Source organism: Mytilus edulis, chromosome 1 (assembly GCF_963676685.1).
Source record: "Mytilus edulis chromosome 1, xbMytEdul2.2, whole genome shotgun sequence".
NCBI lineage: Eukaryota > Metazoa > Mollusca > Bivalvia > Mytilida > Mytilidae > Mytilus > Mytilus edulis.
The window spans coordinates 6,681,047-6,693,956 of NC_092344.1; the positions used below are offsets into that span (position 1 = coordinate 6,681,047).

Here is a 12,910-nt window from a genome sequence, read left to right on the forward strand (position 1 = left end):
AGAAATAAAGAGACTTCCCATAAATTTAGATTTTGCCTTCGATATGAAAGCACACAAAGATGGCAAACTTCGAAACCGGGACTTCCTTGACCGAGATGAAAGACGTTTCAAATATTCGAATTTTTTACTAGAACTTTACAAGATATAATTAGTATTTATTGTTTATTATTTGTTTTTGCTATAATGATTTTTTTTTTGCTGATCAGAATCCTTTCAGAAAAATAGTGAATCATATATGCCCTGGTAAAAAAAAAAGAGGCGATTTCAAATGACGACAAATGGCGGATACCATATTATCACAGACGACCTTTACGAGACCTAATTTAAAAAAAGAAATATATGTAGCCACATGCATGTGGAAGGAGTGGAATTCTTAAGTGTATCTAACTTGACTTGCATGTATTTCACGTAAAAATATTTCACCATGCAGATGGGTATTGAAAAATAAATAAATTTATGAATGATTTATTTTCTGTTTTCTTCATTCATTGATAGCTAGATATGTTGAATATTACATCCAAGTAAATTAGTTAAAAAAAATCATACAACAATTATGTTTGGTAGGAATGCAAAATTATAAGTAAAAAAAAATGTCTACAACACCCGGTATTCCCAGGCGGTCACCCATCCAAGTACTAACCGGGCTCGACGTTGCTTAACTTCGGTGATCGGACGAGAACCGGTGTTTTCAACGTGATATGGTCGTAGACACAGAAGTGTTAAATTTTTTGATATATAAGGTTAGGTAGTAGCATTTTTGAACAAAATTTATATAAAATAGATTTTTTTCAGAAGCAAAACTTTACAATAATAATATGTTTGGTAGAAATTCAAAATTATAGGTACAAAAAATGTCTACAACACCCGGTATTCCCAGGCGGTCACCCATCCAAGTACTAACCGGGCTCGACGTTGCTTAACTTCGGTGATCGGACGAGAACCGGTGTTTTCAACGTGATATGGTCGTAGACACAGAAGTGTTAAAATTTTTGATATATAAAGTTAGGAAGTAAAGCAATTTTGAACAGATCTAGAATTTGTATAAAAAAAAGATTTTTTTCAGGTTTAAGATAGAAGCAAAACTAAATACTTACTGCACGATCCAGAGTGGAAGATAGTAAAACTTAGCAAGTACACATGGACTTTATAGTAAAAAAAATTGCAGAGAAGAAAGAGAGATTTAGAATATGGGACAAGCTGTATTTTATTTGTGACTAATACCATGCAACAATTTCAGACTCTTTTTGAAAAAATTTGGTAGCCCTTACAAGGGCTGTTTAAGCTTTAAAAGCATCATGATGCTTCCTTCATTTACTTCTTCTTTGGTGTCTTTGCCTTCTTTGGTTTAGCTGCAGCCTTTGTCTTCTTGGGAGATTTTGTGGCTTTCTTTGCAGATTTGGCAGCAGGTTTTGCAGCAGGTTTCTTTGCAGCTGGTTTCTTTGCTTTTGGTTTAGCTGCTTTCTTTTCACCTGCTGGTTTCTTTGCTGCAGGTTTCTTTGCGGCAGTCTTTTTGGTAGGTGTCTTTGCCTTCTTTGGCTTGGCGGCTTTAGGTTTAACTACTTTCTTTGCTGGTTTCTTAGCTGGTTTAGCCACTTCCCCAATCTTAAAGCTTCCAGAAGCGCCGGTACCCTTCGACTGTTTCAAGCTATTGCTCTTCACTCCTGATTTCAGAGCTAACTTCAAGTGAGTGTTGACTGTTTTTGCATCGCTACCAACGCTGAAGTTTGCTAAGATATACTTAAGGATGGCTTGACGGCTGGAGCCTCCACGCTCTTTCAAAGCAGATATAGCCTTTCCGACCATCTCGCTGTATTTTGGATGAGTAGCTACTTTCTTTGGTTTAGCTGCAGCTTTCTTCTTTGGTGACTTAGCTGGGGTCTTTACTACTGGTGCTGGTGCGTCTGACATTTTGCGGCTTTGGTTGTTGAACGATGTGTGCGAATGAACGACAGATTACAATGATATGCAATTCGCACTGACACAGAGTGTAATTATCTATCTAACGCGGACCTCGACGAGAGCACCCTTAAACTTTCATGACAATCTAATTCAAACAGATCGACAAGAAAATCTGTGTGCTTGTTCGACAAGTTTTAATCATTTGTTTCAAATAAATTGTACTTTTTGATATATAAATCATACACGAAAATCTTCAGCAGGAATTTTTCTTTCAGAATATGTCATAAGAATTAAACAAAATACCACGAGTGAAGAAATATTTACGATTAATGTACAACTTGTCAATTTCTCTCGTGCGATTCTTCCTCAGAAAACGTGTTGTATTATTTCACAAAAACTAGATTGTGCCGTAAAACTGATATACATTTGTAGTAAAATCATTTCTTTATATGTTTTTGCTTTCAGATATACGTAGAAATAAAGAGACTTCCCAGAAATTTAGATTTTGCCTTCGATATGAAAGCACACAAAGATGGCAAACTTCGAAACCGGGACTTCCTTGACCGAGATGAAAGACGTTTCAAATATTCGAATTTTTTACTAGAACTTTACAAGATATAATTAGTATTTATTGTTTATTATTTGTTTTTGCTATAATGATTTTTTTTTTGCTGATCAGAATCCTTTCAGAAAAATAGTGAATCATATATGCCCTGGTAAAAAAAAAAGAGGCGATTTCAAATGACGACAAATGGCGGATACCATATTATCACAGACGACCTTTACGAGACCTAATTTAAAAAAAGAAATATATGTAGCCACATGCATGTGGAAGGAGTGGAATTCTTAAGTGTATCTAACTTGACTTGCATGTATTTCACGTAAAAATATTTCACCATGCAGATGGGTATTGAAAAATAAATAAATTTATGAATGATTTATTTTCTGTTTTCTTCATTCATTGATAGCTAGATATGTTGAATATTACATCCAAGTAAATTAGTTAAAAAAAATCATACAACAATTATGTTTGGTAGGAATGCAAAATTATAAGTAAAAAAAAATGTCTACAACACCCGGTATTCCCAGGCGGTCACCCATCCAAGTACTAACCGGGCTCGACGTTGCTTAACTTCGGTGATCGGACGAGAACCGGTGTTTTCAACGTGATATGGTCGTAGACACAGAAGAGTTAAATTTTTTGATATATAAGGTTAGGTAGTAGCATTTTTGAACAAAATTTATATAAAATAGATTTTTTTCAGAAGCAAAACTTTACAATAATAATATGTTTGGTAGAAATTCAAAATTATAGGTACAAAAAATGTCTACAACACCCGGTATTCCCAGGCGGTCACCCATCCAAGTACTAACCGGGCTCGACGTTGCTTAACTTCGGTGATCGGACGAGAACCGGTGTTTTCAACGTGATATGGTCGTAGACACAGAAGTGTTAAAATTTTTGATATATAAAGTTAGGAAGTAAAGCAATTTTGAACAGATCTAGAATTTGTATAAAAAAAAGATTTTTTTCAGGTTTAAGATAGAAGCAAAACTAAATACTTACTGCACGATCCAGAGTGGAAGATAGTAAAACTTAGCAAGTACACATGGACTTTATAGTAAAAAAAATTGCAGAGAAGAAAGAGAGATTTAGAATATGGGACAAGCTGTATTTTATTTGTGACTAATACCATGCAACAATTTCAGACTCTTTTTGAAAAAATTTGGTAGCCCTTAAAAGGGCTGTTTAAGCTTTAAAAGCATCATGATGCTTCCTTCATTTACTTCTTCTTTGGTGTCTTTGCCTTCTTTGGTTTAGCTGCAGCCTTTGTCTTCTTGGGAGATTTTGTGGCTTTCTTTGCAGATTTGGCAGCAGGTTTTGCAGCAGGTTTCTTTGCAGCTGGTTTCTTTGCTTTTGGTTTAGCTGCTTTCTTTTCACCTGCTGGTTTCTTTGCTGCAGGTTTCTTTGCGGCAGTCTTTTTGGTAGGTGTCTTTGCCTTCTTTGGCTTGGCGGCTTTAGGTTTAACTACTTTCTTTGCTGGTTTCTTAGCTGGTTTAGCCACTTCCCCAATCTTAAAGCTTCCAGAAGCGCCGGTACCCTTCGACTGTTTCAAGCTATTGCTCTTCACTCCTGATTTCAGAGCTAACTTCAAGTGAGTGTTGACTGTTTTTGCATCGCTACCAACGCTGAAGTTTGCTAAGATATACTTAAGGATGGCTTGACGGCTGGAGCCTCCACGCTCTTTCAAAGCAGATATAGCCTTTCCGACCATCTCGCTGTATTTTGGATGAGTAGCTACTTTCTTTGGTTTAGCTGCAGCTTTCTTCTTTGGTGACTTAGCTGGGGTCTTTACTACTGGTGCTGGTGCGTCTGACATTTTGCGGCTTTGGTTGTTGAACGATGTGTGCGAATGAACGACAGATTACAATGATATGCAATTCGCACTGACACAGAGTGTAATTATCTATCTAACGCGGACCTCGACGAGAGCACCCTTAAACTTTCATGACAATCTAATTCAAACAGATCGACAAGAAAATCTGTGTGCTTGTTCGACAAGTTTTAATCATTTGTTTCAAATAAATTGTACTTTTTGATATATAAATCATACACGAAAATCTTCAGCAGGAATTTTTCTTTCAGAATATGTCATAAGAATTAAACAAAATACCACGAGTGAAGAAATATTTACGATTAATGTACAACTTGTCAATTTCTCTCGTGCGATTCTTCCTCAGAAAACGTGTTGTATTATTTCACAAAAACTAGATTGTGCCGTAAAACTGATATACATTTGTAGTAAAATCATTTCTTTATATGTTTTTGCTTTCAGATATACGTAGAAATAAAGAGACTTCCCAGAAATTTAGATTTTGCCTTCGATATGAAAGCACACAAAGATGGCAAACTTCGAAACCGGGACTTCCTTGACCGAGATGAAAGACGTTTCAAATATTCGAATTTTTTACTAGAACTTTACAAGATATAATTAGTATTTATTGTTTATTATTTGTTTTTGCTATAATGATTTTTTTTTTGCTGATCAGAATCCTTTCAGAAAAATAGTGAATCATATATGCCCTGGTAAAAAAAAAAGAGGCGATTTCAAATGACGACAAATGGCGGATACCATATTATCACAGACGACCTTTACGAGACCTAATTTAAAAAAAGAAATATATGTAGCCACATGCATGTGGAAGGAGTGGAATTCTTAAGTGTATCTAACTTGACTTGCATGTATTTCACGTAAAAATATTTCACCATGCAGATGGGTATTGAAAAATAAATAAATTTATGAATGATTTATTTTCTGTTTTCTTCATTCATTGATAGCTAGATATGTTGAATATTACATCCAAGTAAATTAGTTAAAAAAAATCATACAACAATTATGTTTGGTAGGAATGCAAAATTATAAGTAAAAAAAAATGTCTACAACACCCGGTATTCCCAGGCGGTCACCCATCCAAGTACTAACCGGGCTCGACGTTGCTTAACTTCGGTGATCGGACGAGAACCGGTGTTTTCAACGTGATATGGTCGTAGACACAGAAGTGTTAAATTTTTTGATATATAAGGTTAGGTAGTAGCATTTTTGAACAAAATTTATATAAAATAGATTTTTTTCAGAAGCAAAACTTTACAATAATAATATGTTTGGTAGAAATTCAAAATTATAGGTACAAAAAATGTCTACAACACCCGGTATTCCCAGGCGGTCACCCATCCAAGTACTAACCGGGCTCGACGTTGCTTAACTTCGGTGATCGGACGAGAACCGGTGTTTTCAACGTGATATGGTCGTAGACACAGAAGTGTTAAAATTTTTGATATATAAAGTTAGGAAGTAAAGCAATTTTGAACAGATCTAGAATTTGTATAAAAAAAAGATTTTTTTCAGGTTTAAGATAGAAGCAAAACTAAATACTTACTGCACGATCCAGAGTGGAAGATAGTAAAACTTAGCAAGTACACATGGACTTTATAGTAAAAAAAATTGCAGAGAAGAAAGAGAGATTTAGAATATGGGACAAGCTGTATTTTATTTGTGACTAATACCATGCAACAATTTCAGACTCTTTTTGAAAAAATTTGGTAGCCCTTAAAAGGGCTGTTTAAGCTTTAAAAGCATCATGATGCTTCCTTCATTTACTTCTTCTTTGGTGTCTTTGCCTTCTTTGGTTTAGCTGCAGCCTTTGTCTTCTTGGGAGATTTTGTGGCTTTCTTTGCAGATTTGGCAGCAGGTTTTGCAGCAGGTTTCTTTGCAGCTGGTTTCTTTGCTTTTGGTTTAGCTGCTTTCTTTTCACCTGCTGGTTTCTTTGCGGCAGTCTTTTTGGTAGGTGTCTTTGCCTTCTTTGGCTTGGCGGCTTTAGGTTTAACTACTTTCTTTGCTGGTTTCTTAGCTGGTTTAGCCACTTCCCCAATCTTAAAGCTTCCAGAAGCGCCGGTACCCTTCGACTGTTTCAAGCTATTGCTCTTCACTCCTGATTTCAGAGCTAACTTCAAGTGAGTGTTGACTGTTTTTGCATCGCTACCAACGCTGAAGTTTGCTAAGATATACTTAAGGATGGCTTGACGGCTGGAGCCTCCACGCTCTTTCAAAGCAGATATAGCCTTTCCGACCATCTCGCTGTATTTTGGATGAGTAGCTACTTTCTTTGGTTTAGCTGCAGCTTTCTTCTTTGGTGACTTAGCTGGGGTCTTTACTACTGGTGCTGGTGCGTCTGACATTTTGCGGCTTTGGTTGTTGAACGATGTGTGCGAATGAACGACAGATTACAATGATATGCAATTCGCACTGACACAGAGTGTAATTATCTATCTAACGCGGACCTCGACGAGAGCACCCTTAAACTTTCATGACAATCTAATTCAAACAGATCGACAAGAAAATCTGTGTGCTTGTTCGACAAGTTTTAATCATTTGTTTCAAATAAATTGTACTTTTTGATATATAAATCATACACGAAAATCTTCAGCAGGAATTTTTCTTTCAGAATATGTCATAAGAATTAAACAAAATACCACGAGTGAAGAAATATTTACGATTAATGTACAACTTGTCAATTTCTCTCGTGCGATTCTTCCTCAGAAAACGTGTTGTATTATTTCACAAAAACTAGATTGTGCCGTAAAACTGATATACATTTGTAGTAAAATCATTTCTTTATATGTTTTTGCTTTCAGATATACGTAGAAATAAAGAGACTTCCCAGAAATTTAGATTTTGCCTTCGATATGAAAGCACACAAAGATGGCAAACTTCGAAACCGGGACTTCCTTGACCGAGATGAAAGACGTTTCAAATATTCGAATTTTTTACTAGAACTTTACAAGATATAATTAGTATTTATTGTTTATTATTTGTTTTTGCTATAATGATTTTTTTTTTGCTGATCAGAATCCTTTCAGAAAAATAGTGAATCATATATGCCCTGGTAAAAAAAAAAGAGGCGATTTCAAATGACGACAAATGGCGGATACCATATTATCACAGACGACCTTTACGAGACCTAATTTAAAAAAAAGAAATATATGTAGCCACATGCATGTGGAAGGAGTGGAATTCTTAAGTGTATCTAACTTGACTTGCATGTATTTCACGTAAAAATATTTCACCATGCAGATGGGTATTGAAAAATAAATAAATTTATGAATGATTTATTTTCTGTTTTCTTCATTCATTGATAGCTAGATATGTTGAATATTACATCCAAGTAAATTAGTTAAAAAAAAATCATACAACAATTATGTTTGGTAGGAATGCAAAATTATAAGTAAAAAAAAAATGTCTACAACACCCGGTATTCCCAGGCGGTCACCCATCCAAGTACTAACCGGGCTCGACGTTGCTTAACTTCGGTGATCGGACGAGAACCGGTGTTTTCAACGTGATATGGTCGTAGACACAGAAGTGTTAAATTTTTTGATATATAAGGTTAGGTAGTAGCATTTTTGAACAAAATTTATATAAAATAGATTTTTTTCAGAAGCAAAACTTTACAATAATAATATGTTTGGTAGAAATTCAAAATTATAGGTACAAAAAATGTCTACAACACCCGGTATTCCCAGGCGGTCACCCATCCAAGTACTAACCGGGCTCGACGTTGCTTAACTTCGGTGATCGGACGAGAACCGGTGTTTTCAACGTGATATGGTCGTAGACACAGAAGTGTTAAATTTTTTGATATATAAGGTTAGGTAGTAGCATTTTTGAACAAAATTTATATAAAATAGATTTTTTTCAGAAGCAAAACTTTACAATAATAATATGTTTGGTAGAAATTCAAAATTATAGGTACAAAAAATGTCTACAACACCCGGTATTCCCAGGCGGTCACCCATCCAAGTACTAACCGGGCTCGACGTTGCTTAACTTCGGTGATCGGACGAGAACCGGTGTTTTCAACGTGATATGGTCGTAGACACAGAAGTGTTAAAATTTTTGATATATAAAGTTAGGAAGTAAAGCAATTTTGAACAGATCTAGAATTTGTATAAAAAAAAGATTTTTTTCAGGTTTAAGATAGAAGCAAAACTAAATACTTACTGCACGATCCAGAGTGGAAGATAGTAAAACTTAGCAAGTACACATGGACTTTATAGTAAAAAAAATTGCAGAGAAGAAAGAGAGATTTAGAATATGGGACAAGCTGTATTTTATTTGTGACTAATACCATGCAACAATTTCAGACTCTTTTTGAAAAAATTTGGTAGCCCTTAAAAGGGCTGTTTAAGCTTTAAAAGCATCATGATGCTTCCTTCATTTACTTCTTCTTTGGTGTCTTTGCCTTCTTTGGTTTAGCTGCAGCCTTTGTCTTCTTGGGAGATTTTGTGGCTTTCTTTGCAGATTTGGCAGCAGGTTTTGCAGCAGGTTTCTTTGCAGCTGGTTTCTTTGCTTTTGGTTTAGCTGCTTTCTTTTCACCTGCTGGTTTCTTTGCTGCAGGTTTCTTTGCGGCAGTCTTTTTGGTAGGTGTCTTTGCCTTCTTTGGCTTGGCGGCTTTAGGTTTAACTACTTTCTTTGCTGGTTTCTTAGCTGGTTTAGCCACTTCCCCAATCTTAAAGCTTCCAGAAGCGCCGGTACCCTTCGACTGTTTCAAGCTATTGCTCTTCACTCCTGATTTCAGAGCTAACTTCAAGTGAGTGTTGACTGTTTTTGCATCGCTACCAACGCTGAAGTTTGCTAAGATATACTTAAGGATGGCTTGACGGCTGGAGCCTCCACGCTCTTTCAAAGCAGATATAGCCTTTCCGACCATCTCGCTGTATTTTGGATGAGTAGCTACTTTCTTTGGTTTAGCTGCAGCTTTCTTCTTTGGTGACTTAGCTGGGGTCTTTACTACTGGTGCTGGTGCGTCTGACATTTTGCGGCTTTGGTTGTTGAACGATGTGTGCGAATGAACGACAGATTACAATGATATGCAATTCGCACTGACACAGAGTGTAATTATCTATCTAACGCGGACCTCGACGAGAGCACCCTTAAACTTTCATGACAATCTAATTCAAACAGATCGACAAGAAAATCTGTGTGCTTGTTCGACAAGTTTTAATCATTTGTTTCAAATAAATTGTACTTTTTGATATATAAATCATACACGAAAATCTTCAGCAGGAATTTTTCTTTCAGAATATGTCATAAGAATTAAACAAAATACCACGAGTGAAGAAATATTTACGATTAATGTACAACTTGTCAATTTCTCTCGTGCGATTCTTCCTCAGAAAACGTGTTGTATTATTTCACAAAAACTAGATTGTGCCGTAAAACTGATATACATTTGTAGTAAAATCATTTCTTTATATGTTTTTGCTTTCAGATATACGTAGAAATAAAGAGACTTCCCAGAAATTTAGATTTTGCCTTCGATATGAAAGCACACAAAGATGGCAAACTTCGAAACCGGGACTTCCTTGACCGAGATGAAAGACGTTTCAAATATTCGAATTTTTTACTAGAACTTTACAAGATATAATTAGTATTTATTGTTTATTATTTGTTTTTGCTATAATGATTTTTTTTTAGCTGATCAGAATCCTTTCAGAAAAATAGTGAATCATATATGCCCTGGTAAAAAAAAAAGAGGCGATTTCAAATGACGACAAATGGCGGATACCATATTATCACAGACGACCTTTACGAGACCTAATTTAAAAAAAAGAAATATATGTAGCCACATGCATGTGGAAGGAGTGGAATTCTTAAGTGTATCTAACTTGACTTGCATGTATTTCACGTAAAAATATTTCACCATGCAGATGGGTATTGAAAAATAAATAAATTTATGAATGATTTATTTTCTGTTTTCTTCATTCATTGATAGCTAGATATGTTGAATATTACATCCAAGTAAATTAGTTAAAAAAAAATCATACAACAATTATGTTTGGTAGGAATGCAAAATTATAAGTAAAAAAAAATGTCTACAACACCCGGTATTCCCAGGCGGTCACCCATCCAAGTACTAACCGGGCTCGACGTTGCTTAACTTCGGTGATCGGACGAGAACCGGTGTTTTCAACGTGATATGGTCGTAGACACAGAAGTGTTAAATTTTTTGATATATAAGGTTAGGTAGTAGCATTTTTGAACAAAATTTATATAAAATAGATTTTTTTCAGAAGCAAAACTTTACAATAATAATATGTTTGGTAGAAATTCAAAATTATAGGTACAAAAAATGTCTACAACACCCGGTATTCCCAGGCGGTCACCCATCCAAGTACTAACCGGGCTCGACGTTGCTTAACTTCGGTGATCGGACGAGAACCGGTGTTTTCAACGTGATATGGTCGTAGACACAGAAGTGTTAAAATTTTTGATATATAAAGTTAGGAAGTAAAGCAATTTTGAACAGATCTAGAATTTGTATAAAAAAAAGATTTTTTTCAGGTTTAAGATAGAAGCAAAACTAAATACTTACTGCACGATCCAGAGTGGAAGATAGTAAAACTTAGCAAGTACACATGGACTTTATAGTAAAAAAAATTGCAGAGAAGAAAGAGAGATTTAGAATATGGGACAAGCTGTATTTTATTTGTGACTAATACCATGCAACAATTTCAGACTCTTTTTGAAAAAATTTGGTAGCCCTTAAAAGGGCTGTTTAAGCTTTAAAAGCATCATGATGCTTCCTTCATTTACTTCTTCTTTGGTGTCTTTGCCTTCTTTGGTTTAGCTGCAGCCTTTGTCTTCTTGGGAGATTTTGTGGCTTTCTTTGCAGATTTGGCAGCAGGTTTTGCAGCAGGTTTCTTTGCAGCTGGTTTCTTTGCTTTTGGTTTAGCTGCTTTCTTTTCACCTGCTGGTTTCTTTGCTGCAGGTTTCTTTGCGGCAGTCTTTTTGGTAGGTGTCTTTGCCTTCTTTGGCTTGGCGGCTTTAGGTTTAACTACTTTCTTTGCTGGTTTCTTAGCTGGTTTAGCCACTTCCCCAATCTTAAAGCTTCCAGAAGCGCCGGTACCCTTCGACTGTTTCAAGCTATTGCTCTTCACTCCTGATTTCAGAGCTAACTTCAAGTGAGTGTTGACTGTTTTTGCATCGCTACCAACGCTGAAGTTTGCTAAGATATACTTAAGGATGGCTTGACGGCTGGAGCCTCCACGCTCTTTCAAAGCAGATATAGCCTTTCCGACCATCTCGCTGTATTTTGGATGAGTAGCTACTTTCTTTGGTTTAGCTGCAGCTTTCTTCTTTGGTGACTTAGCTGGGGTCTTTACTACTGGTGCTGGTGCGTCTGACATTTTGCGGCTTTGGTTGTTGAACGATGTGTGCGAATGAACGACAGATTACAATGATATGCAATTCGCACTGACACAGAGTGTAATTATCTATCTAACGCGGACCTCGACGAGAGCACCCTTAAACTTTCATGACAATCTAATTCAAACAGATCGACAAGAAAATCTGTGTGCTTGTTCGACAAGTTTTAATCATTTGTTTCAAATAAATTGTACTTTTTGATATATAAATCATACACGAAAATCTTCAGCAGGAATTTTTCTTTCAGAATATGTCATAAGAATTAAACAAAATACCACGAGTGAAGAAATATTTACGATTAATGTACAACTTGTCAATTTCTCTCGTGCGATTCTTCCTCAGAAAACGTGTTGTATTATTTCACAAAAACTAGATTGTGCCGTAAAACTGATATACATTTGTAGTAAAATCATTTCTTTATATGTTTTTGCTTTCAGATATACGTAGAAATAAAGAGACTTCCCAGAAATTTAGATTTTGCCTTCGATATGAAAGCACACAAAGATGGCAAACTTCGAAACCGGGACTTCCTTGACCGAGATGAAAGACGTTTCAAATATTCGAATTTTTTACTAGAACTTTACAAGATATAATTAGTATTTATTGTTTATTATTTGTTTTTGCTATAATGATTTTTTTTTTGCTGATCAGAATCCTTTCAGAAAAATAGTGAATCATATATGCCCTGGTAAAAAAAAAAGAGGCGATTTCAAATGACGACAAATGGCGGATACCATATTATCACAGACGACCTTTACGAGACCTAATTTAAAAAAAAGAAATATATGTAGCCACATGCATGTGGAAGGAGTGGAATTCTTAAGTGTATCTAACTTGACTTGCATGTATTTCACGTAAAAATATTTCACCATGCAGATGGGTATTGAAAAATAAATAAATTTATGAATGATTTATTTTCTGTTTTCTTCATTCATTGATAGCTAGATATGTTGAATATTACATCCAAGTAAATTAGTTAAAAAAAAATCATACAACAATTATGTTTGGTAGGAATGCAAAATTATAAGTAAAAAAAAATGTCTACAACACCCGGTATTCCCAGGCGGTCACCCATCCAAGTACTAACCGGGCTCGACGTTGCTTAACTTCGGTGATCGGACGAGAACCGGTGTTTTCAACGTGATATGGTCGTAGACACAGAAGTGTTAAATTTTTTGATATATAAGGTTAGGTAGTAGCATTTTTGAACAAAATTTATATAAAATAGATTTTTTTCAGAAGCA

General features: G+C 35.5%; 12 non-coding genes across 12 annotated transcripts; all 12 read right to left on the minus strand.

The window, feature by feature from the left end:
- Positions 1-591: 591 nt before the first annotated feature.
- Positions 592-710, minus strand: LOC139507491 (5S ribosomal RNA). Its single transcript, XR_011660737.1, has one exon. It is a non-coding gene; the product is annotated as a 5S ribosomal RNA (ribosomal RNA).
- A 142-nt stretch (positions 711-852) lies between these two features.
- On the minus strand, positions 853-971 carry LOC139507500 (5S ribosomal RNA). Its single transcript, XR_011660741.1, has one exon. It is a non-coding gene; the product is annotated as a 5S ribosomal RNA (ribosomal RNA).
- A 1,992-nt stretch (positions 972-2,963) lies between these two features.
- Positions 2,964-3,082, minus strand: LOC139507504 (5S ribosomal RNA). The gene has a single exon (XR_011660742.1). It is a non-coding gene; the product is annotated as a 5S ribosomal RNA (ribosomal RNA).
- Positions 3,083-3,224: 142 nt separating this feature from the next.
- LOC139507514 (5S ribosomal RNA) lies at positions 3,225-3,343 on the minus strand. Its single transcript, XR_011660743.1, has one exon. It is a non-coding gene; the product is annotated as a 5S ribosomal RNA (ribosomal RNA).
- A 1,992-nt stretch (positions 3,344-5,335) lies between these two features.
- On the minus strand, positions 5,336-5,454 carry LOC139507525 (5S ribosomal RNA). The gene has a single exon (XR_011660744.1). It is a non-coding gene; the product is annotated as a 5S ribosomal RNA (ribosomal RNA).
- A 142-nt stretch (positions 5,455-5,596) lies between these two features.
- Positions 5,597-5,715, minus strand: LOC139507536 (5S ribosomal RNA). The gene has a single exon (XR_011660746.1). It is a non-coding gene; the product is annotated as a 5S ribosomal RNA (ribosomal RNA).
- Positions 5,716-7,695: 1,980 nt separating this feature from the next.
- Positions 7,696-7,814, minus strand: LOC139507545 (5S ribosomal RNA). The gene has a single exon (XR_011660748.1). It is a non-coding gene; the product is annotated as a 5S ribosomal RNA (ribosomal RNA).
- Positions 7,815-7,956: 142 nt separating this feature from the next.
- On the minus strand, positions 7,957-8,075 carry LOC139507552 (5S ribosomal RNA). Its single transcript, XR_011660750.1, has one exon. It is a non-coding gene; the product is annotated as a 5S ribosomal RNA (ribosomal RNA).
- A 142-nt stretch (positions 8,076-8,217) lies between these two features.
- LOC139507568 (5S ribosomal RNA) lies at positions 8,218-8,336 on the minus strand. The gene has a single exon (XR_011660755.1). It is a non-coding gene; the product is annotated as a 5S ribosomal RNA (ribosomal RNA).
- Positions 8,337-10,330: 1,994 nt separating this feature from the next.
- LOC139507576 (5S ribosomal RNA) lies at positions 10,331-10,449 on the minus strand. Its single transcript, XR_011660760.1, has one exon. It is a non-coding gene; the product is annotated as a 5S ribosomal RNA (ribosomal RNA).
- Positions 10,450-10,591: 142 nt separating this feature from the next.
- Positions 10,592-10,710, minus strand: LOC139507583 (5S ribosomal RNA). Its single transcript, XR_011660762.1, has one exon. It is a non-coding gene; the product is annotated as a 5S ribosomal RNA (ribosomal RNA).
- A 1,994-nt stretch (positions 10,711-12,704) lies between these two features.
- Positions 12,705-12,823, minus strand: LOC139507589 (5S ribosomal RNA). The gene has a single exon (XR_011660763.1). It is a non-coding gene; the product is annotated as a 5S ribosomal RNA (ribosomal RNA).
- Between the last annotated feature and the right edge of the window lie 87 nt (positions 12,824-12,910).